We start from the raw sequence: 17,000 nt of genomic DNA on the forward strand, positions 1-17,000 counted from the left end.
GTAGATGTGGACTTACTTCAGTAAAAAAGTAAATGACTAGTAAATAAGAGGCAGGAGAATAGGAACATAATATTCCACTTAACAAAACTATTACAAATCACTGTTGTTTTTTCACTTTTTCTCCCTGTTTCTGTCAGCCTCTATGCCACCCACTGTCAAATATAAAGCAAAAATGCCCAAAAATCAATCTTTAAAACCAAGTTAGTTTTTTTTTTAAATGGTCTCCTGTCATATAATAACCTACAGTATGTAGCCATCTACTGCTAATATCGTAGTCACCTTATATTGATGTCGTCCATCACTTCTCTGTCATTATTACCACGGCCACCCGATGGCGCCTAAGGAAACCATAAAATGCAGTGAGAAAAAATGCTTCCAATAATAAATCGACATGGGAACCAAAACACCCCCGCCTTAAGTAAGATATGAGTTTGTGCATTAGAGGTAATGAGAACGGAAGGAATCATGTTCTTTTTAGTTCCAATAGTTGCTGAGCCATTTCACTTACAACCACAAACCTCACGGTGGTGCAAGAGTTAAGTCAAGGGGATCACTGACATCAGGTAGAGTTTATCCTCTGGGTGCCATGAATCTTAATCTGTCTATCGTTGAGGGGTTTCAGTTTGGATAAGGTGGTAGACCAGCCAGTCATCCCTTGAACCACAACAGCTCAAATCCAGTATTTTAAAAACCATGCCTACAAAAACAAAACTCAATGTGATATTACAGCTGTACATTGTACAATTCACCAGGCATGCATGGTACAATCTGACATGAAATATTGATATAAGACAGTATGACACAGATTGAAAATATGACTTTATTAGATCCATCTTGCACTTTGTGATATGTAAAGAATTATTGTGGTGCACAGAGGCCTTTGAATAAGAACCTTAGGCCTGGTGGAGTTGCAGTTTTTACTTCTCTCTGCTTCTTCTCTTTGTGTTTTCTTTTTTGAAAAATCCTCTTTCTTGTAAAGTGCACTGGAGCAGTCTTGTTAAATGCTCTTTGAACTGAAATAAACCTGAGCCGTCCTCTCCTCCTCCTCCTCCTTGTCATTTTCCTACATTCCCAGTGCTAAGAATAAGCTCTATCAAGTTCATGTGTGATTTGGCTTAACATAATTATACCCCTACACCCTCATCCCTCTCTCTCTCTTTATCTCTTTCTCCCTTGCTCCTTGGTGTCTCTTGCGGTCCTATAAACGGTAGACAATTAGCAGGGAAGGGTAGTTTTATTAATTAGCTAGTAACAAGGGATCAGTAAAAAAGAGTAAAGGAGGGGACTGATTGATGGATAGAATATGGTAGAGGAGAGGCGTTGAGCTTAGTATAGAAAGGTACATGTTTACTGCTGTTAAGCTGAATTTCTTTATCTCCTTTTCTCTGCGACAGGTCAAACTGCAAACCCTAGAGAGTTTGTTCTTGTACCAGTGGAAATCCTGCAGCGTATTAAAAAGGGAAGCCATGGTCCAAGTTTTACTGATATGATTGTTTGTACTCAGCAAAGTCATTGAAAGTTTGCTAATCCTTCCTTAATGTGGACACACTTTGCCCCAGATGCAGTTTACAATGACAACAGTGGAAGATTCACCACTGAAATTCTGAAGGATATCTGAAACAATGGCTTTTTGATTTCAAGTTGACAAAAATTATTTTTTATTTCATATTTATTTGTCAGGTACAGTACACATCAGTTAGCGAAAAGGCTATTTTCATCTGTAATCCCCGGGCAGGTAAAATGTTTATAGCCAAGCACAATAAAAAAAAAAGAAAACCTTTAATTTCTAACTAGCAGTTGTGAATTTTCCTGGCCAAAATGACAATGCTTACCTGCTAAATGTATCACCTGTAGCTAACTAGCTAGCTAAATTAAGGTAACATTACTGAGGTGTTGTGTCTGGGGGAGCTTTTAATGTTTCTATATGACTAAAAGACAGAGACTAAAGCTTAGTGTCTCAGGCAGAAAGTAATGGAGGACATGAAAATTGTTCTTGTATTTTTGTTTAGAGCTAGCTAGTCCAAGAAAAATATCCTATCACACTGTTTTTTCATTTAAAAAAGACTGCTTAGACACATTCTTGTTTATTTTACTGGAGTGAACATAAAGACTTTCAATAAAGAGCAAGGCAGAGCTGCTAACATTAGCATCTGATAGCATCCACGACTGGCTTCCACACAGTATGGAAATACTACACAGTGGAAGCATAATATAAAAGGTGAATATGGAGGCGCAGAATTGGGGTTGGACCAACATTTCAATAATTTCTGAGGTTTTTCATCAGGTGGAAATAGCTAGCTACTCAAAAGCTACAAGGAACTAATGATTGCTACCCCTCAATATTTGCCATTAACTTGATTACACTGTTGTAATGAAAATAAGTGAAAGTCAAATGTATGAAATTCAAACCTTAGTTGTAACAAAAAACATAACAGTAAACACTTCCCTCATTCATTTCAACTAGACGTCTGCATTGATGCTGTGTTGGTACCAACAGTTAGGCATCATTTCATAACATCATGACAGATGGATCAAATTTCATATTCAGAATAATACCTGTAGCAGCATACCAATGCAGTGTTTAAATATTAACAAAAATCATTTGAGTACTTGTGTGTGAATGGCCACATCCATATGTGTATTTGGCAGTACTCTTTTTTTTGATATATGTGGCTGTACAGTGATTTCAAACAGTTCTGGAAACCCTTCTATATGCATAGTTGTGTGTGTGTGTGTGTGTATGTGTGTGTGTGTGTGTGTGTGTGTGTGTGTGTGTGTGTGTGTGTGTGTGAGAGTGTGTGTGAGTGAGATTCCAGCGGTCCTTCTCTCTTTCCCTCATTCTGTCTGTCTGTTCGTTCATTATTAATCCATGGGCAGTGTCCTGCCCTCTTCCCTGCTCATTTATTATGGCTGTTCAGTAGAAAACACCAGTTGGGGCATCCTGTGCTATATGTGCAGGTCTCAGGTGATGTAACATGCCCTCTGGCAGCCATCTTGGAAATCCACAGTTCTTGACAACATCAGCTGTGAGTAGCTGGTTGCATTTTTCTTAGAACTTGACTCTGTCTGCATGAAATCATCATTTTTGAGGAATAGAAGGGTATAAGAATCCATGAAATAAGTGTTTTGTAGTTTTAATCGTTGTGACAATATCTGTACTGGATCTCTCTTAAAATTCACATTTTAACAAGAAGATTTCAATTAGAGATGACTATGTTACAACAAGAAAATGTCATAATATACTTTCCTCATTATTAGTCTACAACATACATACATACATACATACATACATACATACATAGGCATACATCACTTAGTCTTACAGTAAACACTTGGTATATGTTATTATTCTTTCATCTTTAATATGTGAGAGTTACAGTTAAATCTGTACAGTTAGTACAGTTAAATGTGTCATACAAAGTTAAATTACATAATTGAATGAAAGTTCAGAATCATACAATGCCAACTTGTTCTACTAAAGTGTGAATTATTTTATGAACAAATAACCAACAGCTGTAATGATGACAGTCCCCACTGATTCACCAGCACTCCTTTTTATGTGACTCACGAATTCTATCATTATTTTATGTAGGACAGTCAGCCATCTAAACTCATGCATTTATGGCTACGACATCATCAGATCAAATTCATATTCATCTTTAGTATTTGGAATGCATTTACAGATGTGAGAAAGTGAGGGACTTAAACCCTTCAGCACTAACCCTTAATCTACAGTGCTTCTAACTGCTTAGGTTATATCACTATTCTATATTTTGTTGTTGTGTTTGCCATAAATGTATAGCAGTATTTTTCTTAGTCAAGGGGAAGGTCTAATCAAAATATTAATCATTTTATATATAAAATGAAATAGAAGATTCAGCGTCCATCTCTACCTCAATCATTTTAACACTCCCTAATAACCTGTCAATTCCTAACCAGAAAAAAATGGGTTAGGGTTAGGGTTAAATTGATATTATATGGATATTGTGATATTTTAAAGATATGGTTCTTAAAATATGGTGATATGGAATAAGTGTTGTCTTTTCTTTCTTTTAAAGGCTGCATTATAGTAAAAATGTCATTTTCTGAGCTTAACTGTTCTAATATCTGCCTTTATGATGATAATTATTTATCAAAAAATCTCTTTGCTTTAATAGTTTGTGAAAGCACTGATAGTCATTTCTACATTATTGTCAAAATATTGATATTGGAGGTATTTGGTCAATAATACTGTGATATTTAATGCTGCCCATATATCCCAGCCCTAACATCCATCCATTCATCCTTTCTTTATCCTGTACAGGACTGTGGAGGTTCAGAGAGACAGTCATACTCACATTCACTTCTTTGGGCATTTTGGAGAAATGAAGATGAATATATGTTGAATATATTAAGATAAGATATTCCTTTATTAGTCCCTTGGTGGGAGATTTACAGCATTACAGCAGCAAAGTGGATAGCAAAAATATAAAAAACATCAAGTACATTAGGCAATAAAAATAATAGTAAGAAAATAGTAATAATTAGATGCGATTTTTTGGATTAAACTATATGTACAACTATACATGTGAATAGTGAATCTAGAGCACATAGTGTCCATATGATCTGCATTTATTTGCATTTTTACACATTTCACATCATGACTTCAGTCCAGAGAAATACAGGTTGAAGGAAACTGAGAGTCTAAAAATTCATAATTCCCTGTGTTCCTTCTCCTCCCCTCCCCTCTCTTTTCCTTTTCTCTCCCTCCCCTCCCCTCCCCTCCCCTCCCCTGCTCTCCTCTCCTCCTCTCCTCTCCCCCTCTACGTGATAAACTAAGGGCACATACTAAACATGTATCTTTAATTGCAGTTCTGGGGGAGGAGGCAAAGTATGGGGGGGTGGGGGGGTGGGTTAGAGGGGGCAAATGGATAGAGAGAGAGAGAGAGGTGGAGACAGAGGTGGGGGGGGGGGACTGCAGTGTTTTGGTCTCCTGCAGTTCTCTCTTTTGGCCATTAGATGTCCCCACACACCAGAGTGCAGTATGGAACATCCCAGAACTGATGCAGAAGCTGCACTGCACAGAGAGAGAGAGAGAGAGAGAGAGAGAGAGAGAGAGAGAGAGAGAGAGAGAGAGAGAGTGAGAGTGAGTGTCCAGGTACATCCACAGTCTTTCTCTCTCCATAGCAACTATGCAGTTTTCTGTCCTTCCCTCCGTCGCCGCTGTATTGTAAGGTCGCTTTCATTCTGTTATGTTGTTAAAGGAGTAGTTCAACACTTTACATTTATTTTCTTTCTGTTTAGGACTGATTTTTTATTGTGCAAAGTAAAGAACTCAAACAAATGAGACGGTTTTTGTTTTTTGTTGTCTTCTCATCTCACTACTGGACAGAAAGTAAATACAATTGATCCCTATATGTTGAACTATTCCTTTAAAATGAATATCAGCCTCTCTCTCTCTCTCTCTGTGAAAACATCTCGATCGACCACTCTCTCTGTAATTATAAAAACAGCTCTCTCTCTCTCTCTCTCTCTCTCTCTCTCTCTCTCTCTCTCTCTCTCTCTCTCTCTCTCTCTCTCTCTCCTCTTTGTTGTGAATGCTGTACCGACAGTCTTCTCTTGCTTTTTGCTTGCTGCACTGTTCCTATCGTCCACATACACACAAACACACACACACACACACAGTATTGTTTTTTATTTTGCTCAGCACACCATCAAATTTATCACTGTCTCTTCCTCTTCCCCTCTCTATCCACTTCACCTTTTCCCTCTCAAACTGAATTGTGCTTTATTTGCAAACCAGGTGCTTTAGCAGTAGTATTATTACTCACTGTGTTATTTAACACACTTTAAACACTATACAGCACTACATACACTATTAAACTTTCATTGTATGTTATGAAATGTCTGTGAATGGTGAAAAATGTAGACACTTTAAGGTGTTAAGGACGTCACCATGACTACTAACAATCCACAGATATTCAGTTTACTGTCATAGAAGACTGAAGAAGTTGAAAGAGAGAATTGTAGTATTTTTTTCATTTAAAGAATGACTAAAAATGTTATTTATTACCAAATTAGTTTATTTTCTGTTGATCATCTAATCTAAATGAATGAAGTAATTGTTGCAGTTCTACAATTCAGCATGCACTCAAGGCTGCATTAGTACACCAGGAGCCCCAAACTCATTTGATTTTATTCTGATCGGATAACACTGCTGTTGGGTGGAAACCTTGTAACTCTATTATTTGTTTTGGATATCGTAGCTTTCTGATAGTGACCATAAATAACATTTATTAGCCTTGCACTCTCCATATGAGCCTGATCACTGCTTGACATTCTGCATCAGGGCCCCTGTGATTATTTCCTAAATCTCATCTTGTCACTATAAGAGGGACCAGGCCTTTGCTGTGCAGACCCTGCAGCTGAGGGACTCTTGAATATCTTAACCAGGCAAACTCAGTATCTTCTTTTTCTTAAAACTCATTTTAATTTCTTTTTCCTCCTCTTTTTTCCAAAATAATAACATTCCTATCAGCCTCAGGTGTAGTTGTTTTCCTGATTAGCAAATGTTAGCATGTTAGCACACAAAGGATGTGTCTGTGTTTTATACAAGTAGAGAGTTATTGGAGGATATTACATGACTTTTTTGGTTTTGTGACTTAAAAAAAAATATTATATGGCAAATCAAGATCAATGACATTACCATTCCTCGCTGGTCTAGGGAAAGATATTTTCCCAAAAGTCTCCATATAAAAACTCCACAAGGTTCTACAACGTCACAGAGAGGCATAGGGAGGCTATGTTGGATGTTTACTGAAATTACCAAATATAGTCACTCGCCCCATATAAAGGGTTAAAAACATTTTTGACCCATATTTCTTTAACCCTCACATACTGTTCATATTCAGACTCTTCGTCGTATCCCCTCATAATTAGTCTCTACCACATTTTTGCACAACAAATCATTCATGAATGCGTAATCACTCTCAGATAATAAACCAGATTAATCCTCAATGAAGCTTTCAGAGAGCAGAGAGACTTTATTATTCCGTTTTTACACTTCTCTTTTATGGAGATAAACGTGACCAATGCAACACTTTTTGGGTTTTTAAAAAAATATATATATATATTATTTAATAAATATAGGTTAAAAATAATAACTCAGCTGCACTCAAATGTTTTAATAAGTCATCAGGCTAAACGTAAGAAGTACTGCAAATTTGACCCTGAACAGTATGTAAGGGTTAAAACATTCAGAAATATTGTTGGATTCTTCACATTTAATATAAATCATTTAAATCATCTTATTCCAATGTTCTATGTAACAAAGGACAATTACATGATATAGTGTGACATGTGACTGTGAAGGGTTTTTTTCTCCATAAACAAAAAGCATAAAAACAAATTAAAAGAATAAATTCTGCTCTCTGAAAGCCTCAATAAGGTTTATTCAGCTGTGACTGCTGAAGTTTTTATGAATGATTTGTGAATTTGGTATAGAGACTAAATATGAATAGAGACAGTATGTAAGGGTTAATGTGTAATGGGTGCATATAGATTGATAAAAGTCCATCATCTTTATTTATCTCCTGCCACTCATGTTCCAGTTTTCTCCATTCATCTCCATACCCTTCCTTTACCTTTTGATAACACACACACACACACACACACACACACACACACACACACACACACACACACTCCCTATTTGTTGGTGCAATGTCAAAACAAACACAGGTCTCTCCTGGTTGACTTTGTCTCATCCTGCACACATTTGTACTTTGTGTGCGTGTGTGTGTGTGTGTGTACTGTGCGTCCCACTCCTCTATCACTCTCATACCGCAAAGAGCTCCGTAGCTCCTTAGTCAGCATGTTAACTTAATTAACTGAGTGTGTGTTTACATGTGCTAATGCATTGTCCATCTCTAGGAAGGTTTGTGCATACGTTTGTGTTTGTGAGAGGCGCATGCTGTCATGACCGAACCATCACTCATTCCCAGTTTTTAAAAAAAAGAAAAAAAGAAGAGGCTGTGAGAGGAGAAAGCAGGAGAGGACAGGTGTCACAAGCAGGCTGAGGACAGGAGTTAACTGCAGAGAATATAACATGATATGACATTGGATTGTTCTTTATACTTAAAAACAAGAAATACTGTGTCACTGAACATTTTAGTGGAAGGTATAGTAAGCGATGTGGGGGAAAACTTTGTGCTCCTTCTAGGGCTCCACCCCCCGAAGTTCATAGACGTGCATTGTCATGATAATGGACGTCTGAAGCGTCTGCGGCTTGACGGTTAGCTTTACGGCTGATTTATACTTCTGCGTCGGAACGACTGCGTACCCACAGCATACCTACGCAGAGCTCCCTGCGCCGACGCAGACCCCTACGCCGTAGCCTGACGTGCACCTCCAAAAAATCCTAACTACGCATCACGGCAACGCGGACCGCAAGGGCTGTGATTGGCCCACTCAAAGCATCAGTTCCTCCAGCAGTTGCTGTATTTAATAATAATGAACAAAAGGTATGTGTTTTCTGTTATTAGAGCACATAGCGCAATGCTACATGCTACTGTGACTGGATACAGGTTAGAGACTCAGATACAGATAGAGACTCCTCTGAAACCACATACACACAGACACACACACACACACACACACACACACACACAGTCACACCAAGCAACACGTTCCATCGACACAGAACTTCGAAAGGACAACAACGGCGTCGCTCCGACGACGTAGCCTTTAGTTTGATAGCATGTATTGCTCTGATAGTTAAGGTGGCTAGCCTGGCTAAAACCAGACCGCGTCTCAATCTCATGTGAGATTATTGTGATAGCAAACCTGTGTTTATATGTCTTCATGACTGTAAGCTTGCAGCTACGTTGTAGGTTATGTTAGCACGCTGCGAACGTTAGCTGAGAAGCTAATGTGCACAGCGTCAAACAGCTGTAGTAACAACTCTGCTACTTTACAGCTAACATCACAACAACAACATATCCTGACTAACTAGACAGTGAGCTGAATGTCAGCAGTTTATGTGAAGCAGAGCTGATGTTACTCACCTGTGCGGAAGAGCAGCGCTCCTCCGTCGGGTCTCCGTCAGTCCCTCCGCCGTTTCTCGCTCCGACTGCGTACACTACATAACCTCACCCTCCACCCTCTGTCTGACCGTGAACGCACATGAACGCTCCCTGTCTCTAATTGGCTGGAGCATTGTTGTGGTGTTTATCAGCTGAATCTCAGAGCTGTCCCTGACCTCGAGTATCGCCTGTTCCTGTTTGCCTGTGGCTGTGTGGCGTCCTACGGCTTCGATCCTGTCAGGAGAGCACAGAACTTCGAGCTTTGTCAACCTCATGTCCATGAGTGCTACTGGCAGAGTCTTACCTACTGCCAACTCTGTCTTGCCTGTTGTCCTACACATACTGTATGTACCTGTACAGTTACCTTGCGGACTAAAATAAAGACATTTTCATACTGCTCACTGGTACTCTGTGCTGCAACTGGGTCCTACCACCTCCATCCGTTACAAGTACTCCAGGTGTGACTGAAGAGCATCAGTCTTCACCAGTGTTGGGAAATGTTACTTTTAAAGTAACTAGTTCAGTTAGTTTAGTGCTAAATGCATGCTGTGCTTCTGTAAGTAATCCATTTAACATTTGATTTAAACTGTATCCTATCAAGCAAACCATAATAAGATTTGTAGGATTTTAATAGTAGCGATAGGTTTGATGGTAAAGTAGCATTTTTTCAGTCAGGCAAAAATGTACAAAAAGTGATTTCATCATCAAAAGAAGGTGCGTCCATGCAAAATGTGCCAGTAAAAATATCTGTAGTTTGAGCCAGTGTTCAGACATGTTCACACGTCTTCCAAAGCTCAGTCAGCTCATATTCATGTCTAATGCTTAAAAGGTTCATCCTGTATCATCACTGACGGCCACAACTGGATTAAACTTATGAACTATACCACAAAAAAAGAGCTCAAGCCAATAAAAGTGTGTAAAAGCTTCATACACACCAACCAACATAATATGCTTCAGTATATATTAATGTATATTTCAGTTTGCTAGAAGAAAGCTTCTATCTTTATTTCCCATTCACCATACCACTCTATGTTATTTGGAATTTAAAAAATCTGCTAAAGAGAGGATACAGTAATTATGAAAGGAAGACCATGTGTTCTGCTCCTTTAAAATCTTTAAGTCCACCTATTTAGTATTTATAAGCAGTATATAACAGTTAATAAATGGTATTAATGTAGCTGTAAGCAACTTTTAAGGAGTATGGTTTGCTGGCAAATGCATTGATCAAGATTTGTATCTGCTTACAATAACATTATAATGTGTTTTACTGTAATAATCAAATGTTAATATGCTGCTTAAAAATGCTGCATAGTGGGATTTAAAGTGTCTGTGTAACTGCCTCCTCATTGGCTGAGCTGTTCTTTGGAATCATTTAGAACAGAGGACTCAAACTAATTATCATTCAAGGGCCACATACAGCCAAATTTGATCTCATGTGGGCTGGACCAATAATAAGATGGAAGAGAGGAAGGGAGGAAGGAAACAAGGACAGAAAGAAGGGAAAAGTGATAGGAAGGAAAGAAAGGAAGGACGGAAGGAAGGAAAAGGGATAAGGAAGAAAGGAAAAGAAGACAAGAAAGGAAGGAAGGAAAGAAAGGAAGAAAGGAAAAGAAGATGAAGGAAAGATGGAAGGAAGGAAGGACGGAGGGAAGAAAACAAAGAAGGAAAGAAGACAAGGAAGCAAGAAAGGAAGGAAGGAAAGTAAGAAAGGAAAAGAAAATGAAGGAAAGATGGAAGGAAGGAAGGAAACAAAGAAGGAAATAAGTAAGAAAGGGAGGAAGGAAAGAAGGACAGATGACAGGAGGGTAGGAAGGAAAAGAAGACAGGAAGGAAAGTGGGCCGGATTGGCGGGCTGGTTCTGGCCCACGGGCCGCATGTTTGACATCCTTGATTTAGAATCTATAAATTAGAGCAAAATGACATCATTAATGTTGAAATTTGAGATACAGAAGAGTAAATTTGACTCTGAATACATACAGCTATGGACAGGTACATTCAGTTTCTCCTCTTTAAAGCTGACAGGACAACAGTTTCACTGAATTTCCCTTTTTTTCTAGTTATCCTTTACCAAAAGTGGATAACTGAAGTATTTACAAGACAAAAAGGAGGAGGAGGGGGGGGGGGGGTTGTCCTTTAGGACTGATGTGAGTGTGTGTGGGTTTTTTTTAGATTTGTGTGGTCTGTTAACAGATGGAGCCAATGGTTGATCAATAATTTACTTCTGTCTCTCCAATCCAGTCATATGGTTTTCTTGGCCACGGTTTAATGCTGTTAAGATGAAAGTTTAGAGATGTTGTGGGATTGAGGTGAGGAGAGATGGCCTAACAGAGAGAGGAAAGGGGGTGGGGGGGGGGGATGAGGTTGCCAAGACCTCCAACCAAAACCACCTAACTGGTGTGCAGAGCCAGAATGCACAGAAGTGTTTGTCTGTTGCAGGGAGAGAGTGTGTACATGTGTTGTGAGTGGTGATGCGGAGGACTTTGTATTGAATCAGCTGTTTTATTCAGGTGTATGATATGTAGAATGTGTGTTGCATATGTCATTTTTTGGGGGGCTGAGACGATTATAGTGTTAGTAGTAAATTGTGCTGTTGGCTCTGTCTGCGGTGCTGAAAGCAGAGCAGACCTCAACACAGGAAAGCTCTCTGCTTAACCTTCAGCACCACAGACAGCGCCAGCACAGTCTGTCTGCTGCACTCAGTCCCAGTAAAGGAAAGAGTTGTGTGTGAAGATATTAAGACATTCATTTGATTGCAAAAAAACAAACAAACAACTAGATCTGTCATAATAATTATTGATTTATCGTATAATAACATAATTATCAGCAACATCATGTCTATATATGGACTTATCTGTACTGTCAGAGCATGTCACGCTTTTTAAATAGAAATGATCTTTACATGACTTTTTGATTTTGTTTTGGGTCCAAACATAAAACTTGAACAATCACATCACAAATCACAAACACCACTTCTACTGATGGATGAAGACCATGAGATGCTGTCAAAAGCTTGACAAAACTAGGTTTAAATACATACATATCTATATCTACAATTTATAGAATTATTTATCATTTTATCATGATTTATTTACATGTATTTTTTAATTGTAATAATTATAAATCGTGGTTGTATCAATTATTCAGTGTTTTAAAATCAGGTTGGACACACATACTCACACGCACACACACACACAGACACTACTCTGGTTCTCTTCTTTTTGTTATCTCTTCATTCCTCATCCTCTCTTTTGTGCTGAAGTCCACTTTATTGCAGCTTGTAGAGAGAGAGAGAGAGAGAGAGAGAGACACTTTTAAAAAATGTTATTCAACAGAACAGCACTGCCAGCAAAGTGGCTGACTGAATGACCAAGTCTAGAGGGCAGAAAGAGGAGGGAGAGAAAGAAAGAGGTGGAGGAGAGGAAGAAAGAGAGTACAAAAGGAGAGGCAAGGTGCTGCAGGGAGGAGAGAACAGAGATGAGGAGATAGAGGGAGTGATGAGGATAGAGAGAGAGAGAATGAGGGTTGTAGAGTTGATCACATGTGGCATGGATGGAGGAAAGAGAGGTTCCCAATGCAGGGGTGATGAGGGGAGAGAGACCAGGAGGAAGAAGAGTGGAAGGAAGGTGTGAAAAGACAGAGAGATGAGAGAGAGAGGGTGGAGGAGGGGGATAGAGTGAGGGTAAGATTAAAAAAAGAGGGAGACTGCTTTCACTGCAGCAGAAAATAAACTCCATTCACTTTCCAGTGCAGTGTCAGTATGTGTTAGTAAATGTAGACTCAGTATATTTTTATATACAGTTTGTTTTTAGCACTGAGAAATCCTGACTGTGCATTTTCTGTTTGTCCAATGGGTTTCATGAAGGAACCTGAAGGTCATCTGAATTCAAACATTCAACCTCTGATCATACAATATATACAGTGATGTGTTCACTATGATTAGACTGCAGGGCTTTGACAGGATAAAAGGTGAAATGGGACACTTGATTGACATTTTTGGTAATTTTTTTTGACATTTTGTTGTCGAGAGTTAAATGAGAAGATACCTCTTTCACAACTAACCATTAAATATGAAGCTACAGCCAGAAGCTGGTTAGTGAAGCTTAGCATAAAAACTGGCAGCAGTGGGTAATAGCTTGCATGGTCGTGTCCAAAAATTTGAGAAAGCCTGACAAAAATCTCTAATAGATCGAAACGGTGGACAATAAAAATAGCTGGGAGCTACTAGTACAGTTTACAGATCTTTTGTTTGATTCTTGCCTTTTCTGTCAGCACTTAATTTAAATGATTATTTTAAAGGATAATATTTCCCATGAACATGACTGTGAGGGAGCTTAGCCAGAGCATCAAGTAAAGTGATAAAAAAGCTGAGATTAGTTCAATGACTAAAATAGTGATTTCCTCATATAGGGACTTTACATTTTGGGTTTGCTGGATCTTATCCTTCATTCTGCTGAAATCTGACCTGTTTACCTCATTTGGTTTTTTTTGAGCCACCTAGTGGCAGAAAAAGCACAATTCGGTATGAAAAAATCTTGGCCAAGTCAATCAACAGCCGATCCCCAGATAAAAGTGACTAGGTACAAAACCGTATCAAATTTTATGGTTGAAGCTTGTTTATTTATGTTTAATAACACTGCTAATAAGGAAGAATTGTTTGAGGCAAAGGAAAGGTGTAAATGTAAGGAAATAAAAAATATAAGGAAATAAACAGTTTTATACATTGGTGAATTAATTGTTTTATACAGTAAGATAAACCCATTGTCCCCATATGAAGACATTATTTATTTCAAAAACTACTTCCTGTTCAAAGACAATGCTTAGTTTTTGTGCTTATCAGGTCTTACTGATCCCAAATATCAAGGGGAAATTAAAGATGCATACCAATCTCAGGAGGTTAAGCTTACCTTAACTGGTTTAACTAACGAAATCTCAACTCAAGTCTTTCTGCTCTCTTTCAAACCAACAACTCTCCCTTTAAATAAGATCTCAGGTCTATCTAAGCAGAAGTAGATGTAGGTATGGTCTCACACACTTCGTCACAATAATTTTACACAAATCATTTCAAATGTTCATCTCCGTCTGAACAAAAGTTAAAGGACCAGCGTGTAGAATTTATTGACATCTAGTGGTCAGATTGCAGATTGCAACCAAGTGAATACACCTCCCCTAAAACTCCTCTTCCATGCGTGTAGGAGAAGTTTTGATGGCTGTGAAACTTGCGAAAAACACAAAAGGTCCTTTCTAGAGTCAGTATTTGGTTTGTCTGTTCTAGGCTACTGTACAAACATAACGGTGCAACATGGTGGCCTCTGTTAAAGAGGACCCGCTCCTTCTGTAGATATGAAGAGCTCATTTTAAGGTAATGAAAACAGAACAATCTGTATTTTCAGGTGATTATACACTGATTAAAACATACATATGAATGTTATATTCCATTTCTGCCAAGTCCATTTCGCTAGATGCCACCAAATTCTACACGCTGCACCTTTAATGTAGAAACTAGCTGCCCTGGAACAGACATTACAGCCAACTGCATTCATATCTACAACCAGTTTGTTTACACTTTACGTTTACGTTTACTGCTGTTTACGTTTACTGCTTTAGATCACTTTATTTTCAATATATGAAATATTTTTTAATATCAAACTAAGACCAATATTTTCACCCTTCCTTAACCTGTGCTGTGTGTGCCTCAACATGATTATAATAACTTTATCCATATAGTGCAGATATGTGTGCATCATGGTAAAATGTGAGAACAACAAGAGAGATGAAAGGTCAACAGTCGTACCAGTTGGGGATGTCGCAACAAGCCTTTCAAGGAGTCTTTTCGGGTCAGGTTGACCTGACACACAGATTGACCCGACACTAAACTAATAACGCCCACACGCAACACAGTAGTATAAAGTGTATGAATGTATGGGGTTTGAGAGGCTGTTCTACTGTTGTCATTGTTTCGTTGGAGTCCCAGTTGACTGTTGACGGCTTCTGTTCTCAGTCTCTTACTTTTAGGATTACTGAAGGTAAGTAATCAAGTAATTATCTTACAATAGCACCATTCAAAAAGACCTACAAGGTGCTTTACAGTAAGTGAATAAAATCATAAAAATCAAGATAAAATAATAATAATAGTTACACGAATGGCCATGGCTGGTGCCCAGGGGTCATTGAGCAGAAAGGGGCCCTCGATAATGGAAGGGAAAAAGTGTGTGTGCTTTTTTTTTTTTTTTTTTTTATTGGGTCTCCAGAAATATGACACAAGGCTTGAGCCATACTCTTGATGTTTGGTCACTGTTGGAAACCTGGTATCAAAATTTGGAATTACAAGGTTTCCACCTGACTGCAGCGTTATCGAATCAGAATAAAATAAAAGTAGTTTCGAGTGGGGGGGGGCATGAGCTTAAGTGCCCAGGGGCCCCTGTGGGTAGTAATGCAGCCTTGCAAATGACATCAGTTGAGGAAAAAAAAAGAAGATACTAAATTTGCCAGCCTTAGACCTTTAAGAGTCCCACAGTTAAAGGGTCTGGATAGTAAAGGCCCGGTCCCCCCTTAGTGACAAGGTGAGGAACTATTCACAGAGCCCTGATAGAGGATCTCAAGTAGCGATCACACTCATATGGGGTGTTGCAAGGCGTTAAAACCTATAATTAAAATCTTAACATCAATTGTAAAATTCACAGGCAACAGTGCTTTGTATCAAGACTCAATCGTTGGATGTTTCCGCGTTTTTACAACTGAATAAAATACGCGGCAGTAGTCAGGTCTAGATGATATAAGAGCATGAATGACCTTTTCTAGATTTGCTAATGAAAGAATTGACCTAATATTAGTTAAATGTCTCAGTTGGAGAAAGCAGGACTGCATCACTTTAGTTACTTGAGCATTAACAGACAGCTGTGAACTGAAAACCATAACCATAAAACAGCTGAATCATACTGTGGCAACAAGCCTATATTATATTGAGAGGGTGATGTTATAGGAAAAGTAAGGAAATATGTTATCGAACGATTATGCTGATAAACATTTTGCCGTATTTTGCCATAATGGTCCTTCCAAAGCATATTTACTGTTGCAGATCAGTAGTAGAGTAGACACAGGTTCTGTTGGATGAGGAGATCCTCTCTCCAAGCAGGACATTCATGAGTGTGTGTGCATGTGGGAGGTTTAAGGTATTCCACTGACTGAGACTGTAGCAGCTTATCGTGTGTGTGTGTGTGTGTGTGTGTGTGTGTGTGTGTGTGTGTGTGTGTGTTCCAGTGATGTCAGAGTGGACCTTATACAGCAGTGCACAGTGCTGCAGACTGCTCTCAACAGACCAACGCAGCACATTAGCTCTGCACTAGAGAGAGAGAGACAGAGAGAGGGGGGGGGGACTAGCAGTGGAGATGATAAAGAGAGGTGGGGAGAGAGAGAGAGAAATGGAGAGAATACACTGTGAGATAGAGAGAGAGAGAGAGAGAGAGAGAGAGAGAGAGAGAGAGAAAACAGAGAAAATGGGGAGAGCACTAATGATCTGATGGTCTGCAGTCTTTTCTCCCCATTTTGTGGAGCTCAGCAAATACTCGTTCTGCTTCTGGCCTCTCTCTCTTTCTCTCTTTCTCTTTTTCGCTGGTGTTGGAGGGAGGGGAGGGAGAGAGAAAAGGAGAGAGAGAGAGAGAAAGAGAGAGAGAATGGACGGTGGGCGTGAAACACTCTATCATATCCCTCCTGCTCCACTCTAATTGAGCCAAGTGTTTTAGTAGATTGAAAGACAGTGTGGAGGAAGGGAGTGATGCAGCAGAGAGACAGAGAGAGAGAGTGAGAGAGGGAGAGAGAGAGAGAGAGAGAGAGAGAGAGACAGAGAGAGAGAGAGAGGCCAAAGAGGACAGGAGGAGAGCTTTGGTAAAGGAGACTGATTTTAATGCAGGACACTATATACTAAGTCTTAAATACAGATGT

The sequence above is a fragment of the Scomber japonicus genome, chromosome 18 (genome assembly GCF_027409825.1).
Source record: "Scomber japonicus isolate fScoJap1 chromosome 18, fScoJap1.pri, whole genome shotgun sequence".
Lineage (NCBI taxonomy): Eukaryota > Metazoa > Chordata > Actinopteri > Scombriformes > Scombridae > Scomber > Scomber japonicus.